Genomic DNA, 12795 nt, shown 5'->3' with positions numbered 1-12795 from the left:
AAGGATGCGCGCGAAGGATGCAGTGCAACATAGCCACAGCATTTCAAGAGGTGATTGAATTAATATCGGGATACATCGTAGTTGATGACTTGTGGCGATAAGGACGCCACCACCGCGGGTATCGCCGACTCTATCTTTGTGAAATATATTGAAGTCTGGAAAGAGGGGCAGGATCTCGGAATCGCGAATGGATGTGTTAAGCCACATCTCAGTAAGCAAAGCAACATTACACGAGGATGAGCTGATGAGGCCACATAACGAGTCACGTTTTGGAATTACGCTACGAAAATTAGTATGTAAGAACGATATAGAAGAACGATTACGTTGCGGTGTTTGGGGTTTAGACTGGAATAATCACTAGATTTGCGCTCGACTGCCTTGTTGGCCTGCTGGTCCTAGACGAAGGTTTTGCTGCCAGAGAGAATTTTATCGTAACGCAGCTTGTACTGGAGGTTATTAGTCTTTTCATATTCAATAAGGCGTTCACGAGCGAGTCGAGTTGCAGGGGGAAAATCTTCAGAAAGGCCAAAACTTGATCCTTTAAATTTGTGCGCTAATGAAAGAATGCGATCTTTGTCTTTGAAATGTGCGAACTTAACAATGACCGCTCTTGACCTGCCGTTACAATATTGCCGCGACAGGTTAGCCACGTCCAAGTAGCCGCCGCAATCATCATGGCAAGAGCACCAGCAAGACCCGGCTGGCATGCGTCACGCGTTCGTGCGCTCCAACAACGAGAAAGAGGAAGTTGTTGAATCTGTGCCTCTCGTCTACTCGGACTCGACGACGATAGTCATTAGGCTTGTGGGCACAAGTTCGCCCTAATAAAGTTGCTTGTTTTTTAGCCTGTCTGCCTCAGCATCGCTACATTTCTGGTGGAGTTGCTGGGTTATGAATCGAAGCCCCGCGAGCTCAAGACAGCGTAGCCCCGACGACCAGCCTATCAACCCCGTGGAAGTGACTCCTGTACACCAGAGGGCAAGTCGCCGTCTTCGAGGTGACTCACCTGAGTTCGGTCCTCTTCACTTCTCACCAAGGGGAATTCAAACAATGGATGCCACCACAATGACTACTCAGGTAACACCAGCACAAGTGTTCATTAGCCAACCGCACCAGCCGCCAGTATTCCACGGCGACTCGTACGAGGATGTTGAAGATTGGCTGGACCTGTTCGAGAGAGTGGCGCGCTTGAATGGATGGGACGAAAGAGAGAAGCTCCGTCGCGTATACTTCGCCCTGGAAGACTTCGCAAAGACATGGTTTGAAAACCATGAAACCTCGTTGTCTACCTGGGAGGTATTTCGACGACAAGCGGTGGCTACGTTCGCGAACGTAGACCGAAAAGAAAAAGCGGAAGCTGCTCTTCAATCCAGGAACCAGCTCACAAACGAGAGTGCTGCCATGTACATTGAGGACATGGTCCGTCTGTTCAAGCGTGCGGATTACAACATGGCTGAAGATAAGAAGGTGCGCCATCTAATGCGCGGAGTAAAGCAAGAGCTGTTCGCCGTTCTCGTCCGCAACCCTCCAAGCACTGTTGCTGAGTTTTATTCCGAAGCGACGGCCATCGAAAGAACACTAGAACAGCGCGCTCGGCAGTACAACCGGAATGTTAACTGCGCATCTGCACAGCTATTCTCTGGAGGCGTGCGAAACGACGTTGAAGCCCTGCGAGAGCTCATTAGATCAGTTATTCGGGAAGAACTGAGCAGACTGCAAATGCCCCAGACTTCAACTGCACTATCCGTTACAGACGTTGTTCGTGACGAACTGAGGCAGGTCATACGAGAACCAGAGCGTGAGCTGCAGCCAGTTCGACCTACCCGAACGTACTCTGAAGTTCTCCGACAACCCACAGTACACAACAATGCAGCAGTTGCGATGGCGGCGACTCCTCTCCCATCTACAGCACGCAGCGCACCTCGTCCACGGGAACCAACGGCTACCTATCTGCCCCCAGGAGCACGTAGCACGCATCGCTATGCGGATCCTAGGCCCAGGAAAAGTGACGTCTGGCGTGATCACGAGCGCAGGCCTCTTTGTTTCCATTGTGGCGAAGCGGGTCATTTGTACAGATTCTGCCCTTACCGACAGGCTGGATTAAGAGGCTTCCCGTCGTATGCACCGTGCCCCCGAAACGGCGAGCGACCAGCGGAGATTGAGGAGTACTTGGCCACGCGCCAGAACTCGCCACCTCTACGCCAACGTCGGTCACGGTCACCATCGCCTATGCGCTACCGGTCATCCAGCCCACGTGCACCTTCAAGGCAGCCCATGGTCATCGCTCACCAAGTCCACTCCCGGAAAACTGAAGAAAGCGACCTGTGGAGGTGAGGCCGCTGATAACATCAATTACGAAGATCCTCCAATATGGATTGAGGGCGACGACGGTGTATTTCCGGTAAATCGGTGCAACCACGAAAGCGTTACTTCAGATTTGCGGTTGAGAATAGAAGGATGGGAGCTGAATGCCTTAGTCGACACCGGTGCTGATTATTCAGTGATAAGTCACAAGATGGTGAAGAAGCTAAACAAAGTTGTGACACAGTGGAGTGGATCGCAGATACGCACGGCAGGTGGTCACATTATTACGCCCCTTGGCAGATGCACCGCAAGACTTGAAATACGGGGCTTTATTTACGTTGCCGATTTCATTGTGCTACCAGAATGTTCAAGAGACCTCATTATAGGAATGGATTTTTTGCGAGCTAATGGCGCCGTAATTAACCTGCGTAGGTCCAGCGTGTCGTTTTCGACTGAACGAGCTATACCTGTAGAGGAATCTGAGGGACGCCTAACTGCTCTACGCGTTGTTCATGATGACGTAACTGTGCCACCACGCTGCAGCATAATGGTGCTCGTAGAGAATGACGCATCTTACAACCGCGAAGGCATAGCGGATACAAATGTAGGGCTGTTTTTGAAGAAAGGTGTCTGCGTAGCTCGGGGTCTTGTTCACTTGACGAATGGCCGTGCAGATGTCCTACTTACGAATTTCTCCAATGAACTTCAACACATCGCTCAAGGCACGGCTATTGCCTATTTACACGACTTCTGTATGGCGACAGAACTATGCAGCTTAACCACGTCAACCACTAGACCAGTGGCCTGCAACATCGACACATCCGTGACCGTCAACCAGAGCCTTCCGGACAGTCAAAAGAAACAGATTTACGCCTTAGTAAAAGAATTCTCTGATTGCTTTTCAATTGCCTCGAAGGTCCAGCGCACGTCAATTACGAAACACAGAATTATAACGCAAGACGACACGAGGCCTATATGCCAGCATCCATATCGAGTGTCACAGAAAGAACGGGAAATCATTAAGAAGCAAGTGGAGGAAATGCTTTCGGATGATGTCATCCAGCCTTCGAATAGTCCATGGGCGTCCCCCGTAGTGCTCGTTAAGAAGAAAGACAACACGCTTAGATTCTGTGTCGACTACCGAAAACTCAACAGTGTAACTAAACGAGATGTCTACCCCTTGCCATGTATTGACGATACACTAGATCGGCTGCGATCCGCAAAGTTTTTCTCCTCCTTGGATCTGAAAAGCGGATATTGGCAAATAGAGGTAGACGAGCGGGACCGTGAAAAAACGGCATTCGTAACACCAGATGGCCTCTACGAATTCAAAGCGCTTCCATTCGGCCTCTGTTCCGCGCCAGCGACGTTCCAGCGAATGATGGACACTGTCCTCGCGGGATTGAAATGGCAGTCATGCCTAGTGTATTTGGATGACGTGGTGGTATTCTCTGCAACGTTCGACAAACATCTAGAGCGACTGCGCACTGTATTACAAGCCATCCGGTCAGCAAACTTGACAATAAAACCCGAAAAATGCCACTTCTGCTTCGAAGAGCTGAGATTCCTTGGACATGTCATTAGTTCTGACGGTGTTCGTCCTGATCCAGAAAAGACAGCCGCTGTTCAGAGGTTCCCTACACCCAAACACAAAAAGTCAGTGCGTCGATTTTTGGGTTTATGTGCCCACTATAGGCGATTTGTGGAAAACTTTTCAAAGATTGCGGAACCTCTTACAAAACTAACGAAAAACGACGTGCCCTTCACATGGGAAAGCGAACAACAGAAAGCTTTTGATGAATTAAGAAAACGGCTACAGGGTTCACCAATACTTGCCCATTTCGATGAGACGGCTGACACTGAAGTCCATACCGATGCCAGCAATGTCGGCCTCGGCGCCATCCTGGTCCAGTGGCAAAATGGTCAAGAGAAAGTGTTAGCCTATGCCAGCCGCAAACTCTCAAAAGCTGAGGCAAACTACTCTGCTACTGAAAAAGAGTGCCTTGCAGTCATCTGGGCAATAAATAAGTTTCGACCCTACCTTTATGGTATACCGTTCAGAGCTGTCAGCGACCACCATGCTCTATGCTGGCTAGCAAATCTCAAGGATCCGTCAGGTCGACTAGCCAGATGGAGCCTTAGGCTGCAGGAGTATGACATTACGGTCGTATACAAATCTGGAAGGAAACACAGTGATGCCGACTGCCTGTCACGCTCTCCCGTCGATCCAAGTGTACCAGAAGCGGAAGACTTCCCGTTTCTAGGCGTTGTCGACGCATCCGAAATCGCTCAACAACAACGAGATGACCCGGATTTGCTGGCGCTTATACAACACCTGCAGGGTCTCGACGTTCAAGTACCTCGCATATTCTCCAGAGGGCTCTCCACGTTCTGCCTTCGAGGAAGTGTCCTTTACAGGAGGAACTTTGAACCTAATGGCGAAACGTTTTTACTAGTCGTGCCCACAGCCATGCGACAGGAAATTCTGCATGCATGCCACGACGAGCCAACATCCGGCCACATGGGTGTGAGCCGAACATTCGCAAGGATTCGCCTGAAGTACTATTGGCCTAAGTTGCTCGCATCAGTGCAGCACTACGTGAAAACTTGTCGTCAATGTCAACGGCGCAAAACTCCAGCCGTAAAACCAGCCGGCCTTCTCCATCCAATAGACCCTCCGGATGCCCCATTCCAAAAAGTTGGCATGGACTTTCTAGGACCTTTCCCGACATCATGTGCAGGCAAGAAATGGATTGTGGTAGCTACGGACTATCTGACCCGTTATGCTGAGACTGACTCTCTGTACAGTGCGACAGCTGCCGAAGTCGCCAAGTTCTTTGTGAACAACATAGTGCTCAGACATGGTGCGCCCATCGTCGTTATTACGGATCGGGGCACAGCATTTACTGCAGACCTTATGCAATGTCTGATGCGCATGACAAATACCGATCACAGAAGAACAACGGCGTATCACCCTCAGTCGAATGGTTTAACCGAACGCCTCAACAGAACTCTGACCGACATGCTATCAATGTATGTCGATGTTGAACATAAACAGTGGGATGAAATATTACCCTACGTAACATTCGCATATAATACCGCCGTTCAAGAAACAACCCACGTTGCCCCTTTCGAACTAGTATTCGGCCGAAGAGTGACCACCCCACTGGATGCCATGTTACCCCTACAGGACGAAAACAGCTATCCACCTGACTTAGATGACTTCTTGCAACGAGCCGAAGAAGCACGACAAATGGCAAGATACCGAATACGCCGTCAACAGCGCGTCGACTCTAGTCGGTACAACAAGCGACGCAGTGACGCACTTTATCATCCCGGTGACAAAGTGTGGATATGGATCCCAGTGCGCCACCGCGGACTCTCTGAAAAGCTTCTTTGTCGATACTTCGGCCCTTATGAAGTACTCAACCGTATCAGCGACGTCACTTATGAAGTCCGATCCGCGGGACACGTGAGCTCAAGACGCCGCAATACCACGGAAGTGGTACACGTAGTCCGCATGAAGCCCTATCACGACAGATCGTCGGAAAACGAGTGAGAGGGCGCATGTATCATTTTACTCTCTCAAGCATCGGGACGATGCGTCTGAGGAGGGGGATAATGCCGCGACAGGTTAGCCACGTCCAAGTAGCCGCCGCAATCATCATGGCAAGAGCACCAGCAAGACCCGGCTGGCATGCGTCACGCGTTCGTGCGCTCCAACAACGAGAAAGAGGAAGTTGTTGAATCTGTGCCTCTCGTCTACTCGGACTCGACGACGATAGTCATTAGGCTTGTGGGCACAAGTTCGCCCTAATAAAGTTGCTTGTTTTTCAGCCTGTCTGCCTCAGCATCGCTACAATATGATCCGAGTCTATGAGCGCGTTTAATTTCACGCGGATCAATGGTGGACTGAAGATGCTGAATGCAGTTATCAATGATTAGTTTTTCGGACTCACGCCACCTTTCATTAGGAGTGTCTTTTAACCCATAAAAGACGAGGTTACATCGACAAGACCTGTTGTCGGCGTCGTCAGCTCGAGCAGTCAGGGCAGACACATGTGCGACGCAAGCGTCGGTTGCCGCATGAAGTGTGGAAATTTCAGTATTGGCAGCCACAAACTCGGTGCACTCAGATTCAATTTTGGCCAACCTAGAAGTTATTTCGACAAATCTTTTCTCATGATCAGTCAGGGTTACTTGAATAGATTTTAGTTGGTCTAGGATGGCTGACTGCCTAGACTGAAGCTGACGTAGCGTGGTAAGCAGTTCAGAGTTTACACTGCCATTAGGACCGGGGTTCAATTCAACATCACCGGACAATAATAATAAGTCAAACAGTATACAAGAGCAGTCATACACAGTGGTGCAAAGTGAATGTGGGCTCGGCAGCACGACTAACGCTTTATGACTGGTTCGCTTGGCAAAAAGGGAGTCACTATTAGTTACCTACATAGCGAAAAGCAGTGGTTGAAAAGCCCGAACCATTGTTGACGTGCCGACGAGCCCACAAAAGGCGCGCAGGCGATGGTGAGGCAATATATCCGATCCTAGCGGAAGGGGCGTAGCCGTTGTCGATGCGGAACCGGAACCCGTGCCAAGATAGCCGGGTTGAAGGAAGATAGTCGATGATAGTTGACATGAGTTGATTTGATCGTGTGCGCACACGGCGCACGCAGCCTCGCGTGCCGGGGAATACAGGTGCTCTGAGCAGGGCGCAGTCCCAAGGGAGCATGCCAGGCCACCACGGTACCCGAGTAGCGGGGTGGATCCAGCGGGGCCCCCGAGGGCCAGCTCCGGTAGACCGAAGGACGCCAGGCCAAGAAACTGCATGGTGAAAAGCAGTGGTTGGTAAGCACGAACCAGTGTTGACGCGCCGATGAGCCCACCGCAAGTAGGGGAAATGCATAGAGCGTTTCCCCTACTTGCATAGAGCATTTCCCCTAATGAATACATCGGTACTCTTGGTGCCGAAAGAGCGGCGTGGCTCAGCCATCATGCCACTGCCATGATGGGATGTTTGGAGTTGTGTGTGCATGCAATCCCTTGATTTACTATAATGGGAACACCTCCGGATGATGTCATGGCATCATCATGGTTCTTTCGGAAAATAACGTATTTACGAAGAAATTGGTGTGTTTTGATTAAGGTGTGTTTCTTATACACACAGCACTTTTGGTGAGTGTTCGTGTAAAAGTTCTTGGATGTCGTCAAGGTTTCTGATAAGGCCCCTGACGTTCCTTTTTATAATTTGGGGTGTTCATGGTGAATGTAAAGTAGTGCTGTGTGTACAAAAAGCGAGTGGCTGTTTGGCGGGGACTTTGAGTTCATGTAACAGGGCCGTCACCAGGCCCTGTTATCTGCTTTTTTGTTTTGTTTTTTTGGCGCGCTTTCACTCGCGGTGCTGTTGGCTGACACCTGAACCGCTGAGAAACAGCTTTGCCGTGCTCCGGAGAAGCCTGCCTTGCATCAGAAACCTCGTTGCTGCTAGACGCTCGACTCATTCCTTTTTGTAGGAGATGAGTCAATAAAGTAGCAACCTCCTTGGCGATAACTACGTTCTAGCGAACACTATTTCATGCGAAATCTCCTGCCGCTTGCAACGATCGCCTCGGGGAAAAGGTCAAACACAACTATGAAGACGCTCGGTCATTCAATCATCAGCCTATATATAGGTCGTGCTCAGCAATCCTCTAACTACGTACTATCGTGCTAACATGTCTTGCATTCGACACAACAATATCACAAACACGTTAAAGAAGAAAGCTTGCCGCAATTGCCACTCTGTCCGACTGTGTTTATTCATTGCACCCATTCCTGGCGGAGCTTCGTATCCTCCAGGAACACATAGAAGCTCGTGCCCTTGTCTTTCAGGCTTTTCTTGTAGTATCCTGGCACACAGCACGTGAACCCACACATGGCATTAGGTCTATACAAAGCGATCAGACATCTATATATAGCAGTGATGCAACCGCAACGACGCAGCCGCAGCCGAGTACTCCAAGTACCGGCAAGCACTGCGGCAGCGGTGGCGTAGTGTCACTCACTGTGAGGTCGGTCTATGACATCATCAGTTATGTTCGGGTCTGACTATTGCGTCAGACGGCTTACGATTTTTTCCTCGGTTTGATCCCAAACGTTAAAGAGAAGTGAACAGCTGTCATGTAAAGTCAGCGCAACCACGAGGCCAGAGAGGCCCGACTAACTAAAACAGTTTAGTATGTAGTGTGGTTTGCATGTAGGATCAGTCAGGCTTAGTCGGAATGTGAAGTTATGAACGTTTCATTTGTACTTTTATATATAGTTTTTGTACCGTGTTTGTGTTTATTAAACGTTGTGTCGTTAATCGTGTCTTGTCTCAATTCATTATCCGCAAACGGCCAAATGCGTGACAGCCGCCACGAGAGAGGTGTCTTTGTTGCCTTGTTTGTTCTTACGCCTAGTGTGTCAGTGCTCATCACCATCCTTGTATAAAACAAGAATTTCAATACGTTGCCACCGCATACCAGACAGATTGTTATGACTGCGGCACCTAAAGCATAACTAATGTCATAGCATCGCATGAGCATAGAACACTCTTTAAAACAAAACACCCTATAATAGTGCTTGTAGCGTAGCGTAAACGGCGGCCAGCCGGCTAGAGAAAAAGATGACGAGCGCTGGTGGCTCGTGGCGCGAGGTGCCCAGAACGTTGGTGTGTGCTTTCGGCAGGCTGGTCGCCACGGCCGCCGCTCTACTTTGGCAGCCCACTTCCTGTACGTCTCGTCCTTTCATTCAACCAGCAACGACGACACGTCTCCGTCCGACACCGTCACGTCGCTAAATGCTCAATTGTTTATCCGTGTGTGTAATCATGCTATTCTAAGTTGTTATTTTTTGTGTAAAATTTTTACCAGTAAAATATTTACCATTTCACTCAGCCGTGTTTTCCACTCTATACCACTTCAGAACTTGTGTTTTTTGTATGCTCAGTGATGTACACTTTTTATTAAATTGATGGTGATTTTGTTAGCCATTTAGCGAAACATGTATTGCTTTCATGATTGTGTATAAAATTTTACTGTTTCATATTTGTTTTTTTCTGTGTATGCTTTGCTTATTTAGGTAAACTTAAAACTCTGATGTAGTGTGCTGTTGTGTATTATTTCATGATTTCCTGAAGTTTCAAAATTGACGTCCAATCATATTTTATGTGCGCTCTGCGGTTTCTGCGATGCCAAGTACAAAAGGGTAGGAGACTCGTCAAGCTACTAACATAGCATCTTCTTGCTCCTATTCTTGCGTTTTCTTTCCCCAATTATGTAAAGAAAGTGCTCAATGACCTGAAACTGAAACTAATAGTTTGGCGTAACTTGGTCACTTGCTTTCCAGAACAATCATCAGTCCTTGAGGAGAAATGAATGATGCTACGTGGCAATGCGGATATAGTATGGGTGCACTCATCAGCACATGATTATGCAGTTTAGCATGGCTAGACCTTAGGTGTAACACTCACATTTGTGTAAATTTGATATTTATTGTTTTCTTAAGAGACACGATAGACCCCACTTTACGAGTGTTGTTAAGCGAACATGCCTCACAAAAAGGAATCTCTATAGGTTCCTGTTTAACCTTTTTTATTTATCAACAGTTACTTTTGATTGTCAGTGATTATATAGGTTAGCGAAGTTGAAATACCCTGCCTCATCAGGATTTTAAAAATATGCGCAGAGAGTCGTCGACCCACCGGAAGTAAAGCACGAACGACTACTCCTGATCTCAGCCTTGGGCCTGCTCGTCAATATAGTTGGCCTCGTCTGCTTCCACACGGGTCAACACTCGCATCAAGGTGCGTGCGCAAATATTGAGAATAAATGGTCCAAAACACACAGCTTGTTCGATGAAAGCATCGAGAGGCTCATTCTAGCTCAAACACTTTTTCTCCTAGCCTTGTAGTAGCATACTCAGCAAGCCTCACGTAGTTTGAAGCTTGTTTCGCGTGATGTATGTTGTGAGGGCGCAAAAATTTAGGAGAACCTATTTCACAAGACAAGTAAATAAATAGACCTTCGCATCGAAATAAAAGGCGCATACTTTTCGCCTGATTTTTTAATCTTTGAAAGCACGATCAGATGAGATTATTTGAAAGTGAGAATTGACAATAATGGAAGTGATTTTTAACTTAGCTTCACATAGTCTCTGCATCCCAGCTGCCACAGTTTATGGCAACAAACTGTCCAGCATGGTGAATAAGACGTAGTGTGTAGCTTCGGCGGGTGACAGGGACTCGTTTAAGCCACCTCACGTGTTCTTTGCTGTGAATGCACTTAATCAATTCTGCTCAAATGTAGTTGCCAGAATATATCGACACTGCATTGCTGAGTGGTTAGAAATCCTTAGATTCCATACTTGCAGGTGAACCATTCGTCTGTTTTACTGAAAATGCAGGCGTATCCAGATTGTAAACAACAAATATGAATCATTTGTATGCTTATTGATTTTTCAGTGATATGCGCAGACATACCGAAGCGCCAAACAGCGTTCACTCATTCATGACCACAGGGTTTAAAACCCTGTGGTCATGAATGAATGAACGCTGTTTGCATCCGAGACTCGCCACATGAGCCTGCGGCTGCGGCGTACCTGTCGCTTGTACAACGTCCATTAACTAAGTGCGTTTACTGAAAGCAAAAACTACGCCACGGTTGTTCGCCTCCTCTGGACAAGGTGTGCACCACCATGGTGTAAAAAAACAGAAAAGAATGCACTAAGCTGCGCAAAGCTAGACAAAGCGACTGCTTGCATGCCACAACAGATTGAGGGACTCGAAAGGTTCGCGAGTTGCGCATGCCGGTTGCTATCAGAGACGGAAGCCTATATTCTACAACAGAAAAGGAGTGCCTTTCCATCACGTGGTCTTCGTCAGACTTTCGCTCCCACCATTACAGCAGACTTTCCAAAATTGTAAGCACCCACCACGCCTTGGGTTGGGGGTCGAAATTGAAAGATCCTTCATGTCGCCTCACGTGTTGAAGTCTACGCCTTCAGGAATGTTGCCATTACCGTCTGTAGCTTCATCATCATAGCCATGAATCATAATCATTATCATCATTTCTTAGCCTCCTCACCACACCTCTCGGGCAGCATGTGCCTAGCTGGAGCTGCACGAGCTAAAGAACGGCTTCGCGCGCCTGGCCTGTCGGACGCTGGCAGCTGCCGTGGCCGCAGCCGCCAAAAGAAACGATGTGTCTTAAACTTCAATGCAAGATATGTGATTAGCGCGTGTTACCTTGGCATGACTGGTAATTTCAATTGTACTGTATAAATGTTTTGTGATTCATTACCCGAACCTTTTTTAACCATGAAACGCGATTGCATGAAAGCATCAAGTGTCTGTCCAATAAACTCGGTTGAGAGTTTGCGCTTGTGCACGTCCAGTCCTTCATCCCAATTGTTCACCTCTTAAGCAGTGCGCCATAAGGAGACAACAAACGTGCCCTTCGGCAAACCATGGGTCTATGCTTTGGCCACTCTGCCCGCCAGGGCCGCCGTTCTACCCGACCTTACCCTAGGCATGGTTCAATGGGCTCGATAGCGTTCCCGCTGTGAATGGCGCCATGGACCAGGTGCTTATGCACACTATCTTACTCGACGCGCTGCCGGTCGAGTGTCGCCATCTTTCAGCCAGATCAACCACAAGTCCGCAGCCGTATGACGGTTTCTGCACTGCAGTGCTCGCCTGCTACGGCCACAAGCACCACCCACTTCCGTTTAGCCGCGCCTGGCGGGTTTCTTCGGCAGCGGGCAGCGCTTGTACATTCCTGCACCATCCTAGCCGGTGACTGCATGCCATGGCGATTCATGGCTTGAACTAATACGAGTGGCCTACGGCCACCTGGATCGGCGCACGCGGCGGCGGTATTCCTCCGGCCGTCTCATACGAACGGAGGAGGCGTGATTGCAAAAGGGGGTGTAACCACACCATTCGCCGCATGGCGATGAATGCCTACTAACACTCCTTTCCTTTGGTGTCTTTGCGGTATAGTTTGCGGAGCTTTAAGATGTCGCTTTATTGAAATCACAGACCATGCGTTAGGTTTGCACTTTATTTTTTTTCGCCCCACCCAACCGCCTGAAATGAAACAAATACAAGGATTGATGGTAGCTGGCGCTATATTTCTTTTTTTTTTCACGCCCCAGCTCCTGTCGTGATGATAGTGACCGAAGCAAACACAACCGTGAGCCAGTTTTCTAAAAAAATATGTGCACTCTCGTACAGCACATCCGTAAAATATACACACAAGAACGTACTTCCCCGCTTGATTTATTGAGGTGCTTTTTTGTTTAACGCTTTCACAAGAGGGAACGACCCGAAGGATAGCTGAGCTGGCATCGTGGTTGTTTGCGGAGATACCTTGTGGTACTGAGGCCTTCAATGCACAAGCTTACCTACTTTATCGCACGCAACGTTTTCGGCAATGAAAGGAGGGCTACGGAAGTGGAGCTTTCTGC

The 12795-nt window shown here is 48.5% G+C and overlaps 1 pseudogene; it reads left to right on the top strand.

Moving 5' to 3' along the window:
- The window catches only part of LOC119164365 (zinc transporter 7-like), a 642854-nt pseudogene that overhangs the window by 218454 nt on the left and 411605 nt on the right, over nt 1–12795 (top strand).

This window comes from Rhipicephalus microplus, chromosome 3 (genome assembly GCF_043290135.1).
Source record: "Rhipicephalus microplus isolate Deutch F79 chromosome 3, USDA_Rmic, whole genome shotgun sequence".
Taxonomy (NCBI): domain Eukaryota; kingdom Metazoa; phylum Arthropoda; class Arachnida; order Ixodida; family Ixodidae; genus Rhipicephalus; species Rhipicephalus microplus.
This window is presented reverse-complemented; position numbering and strand designations above follow the sequence as displayed.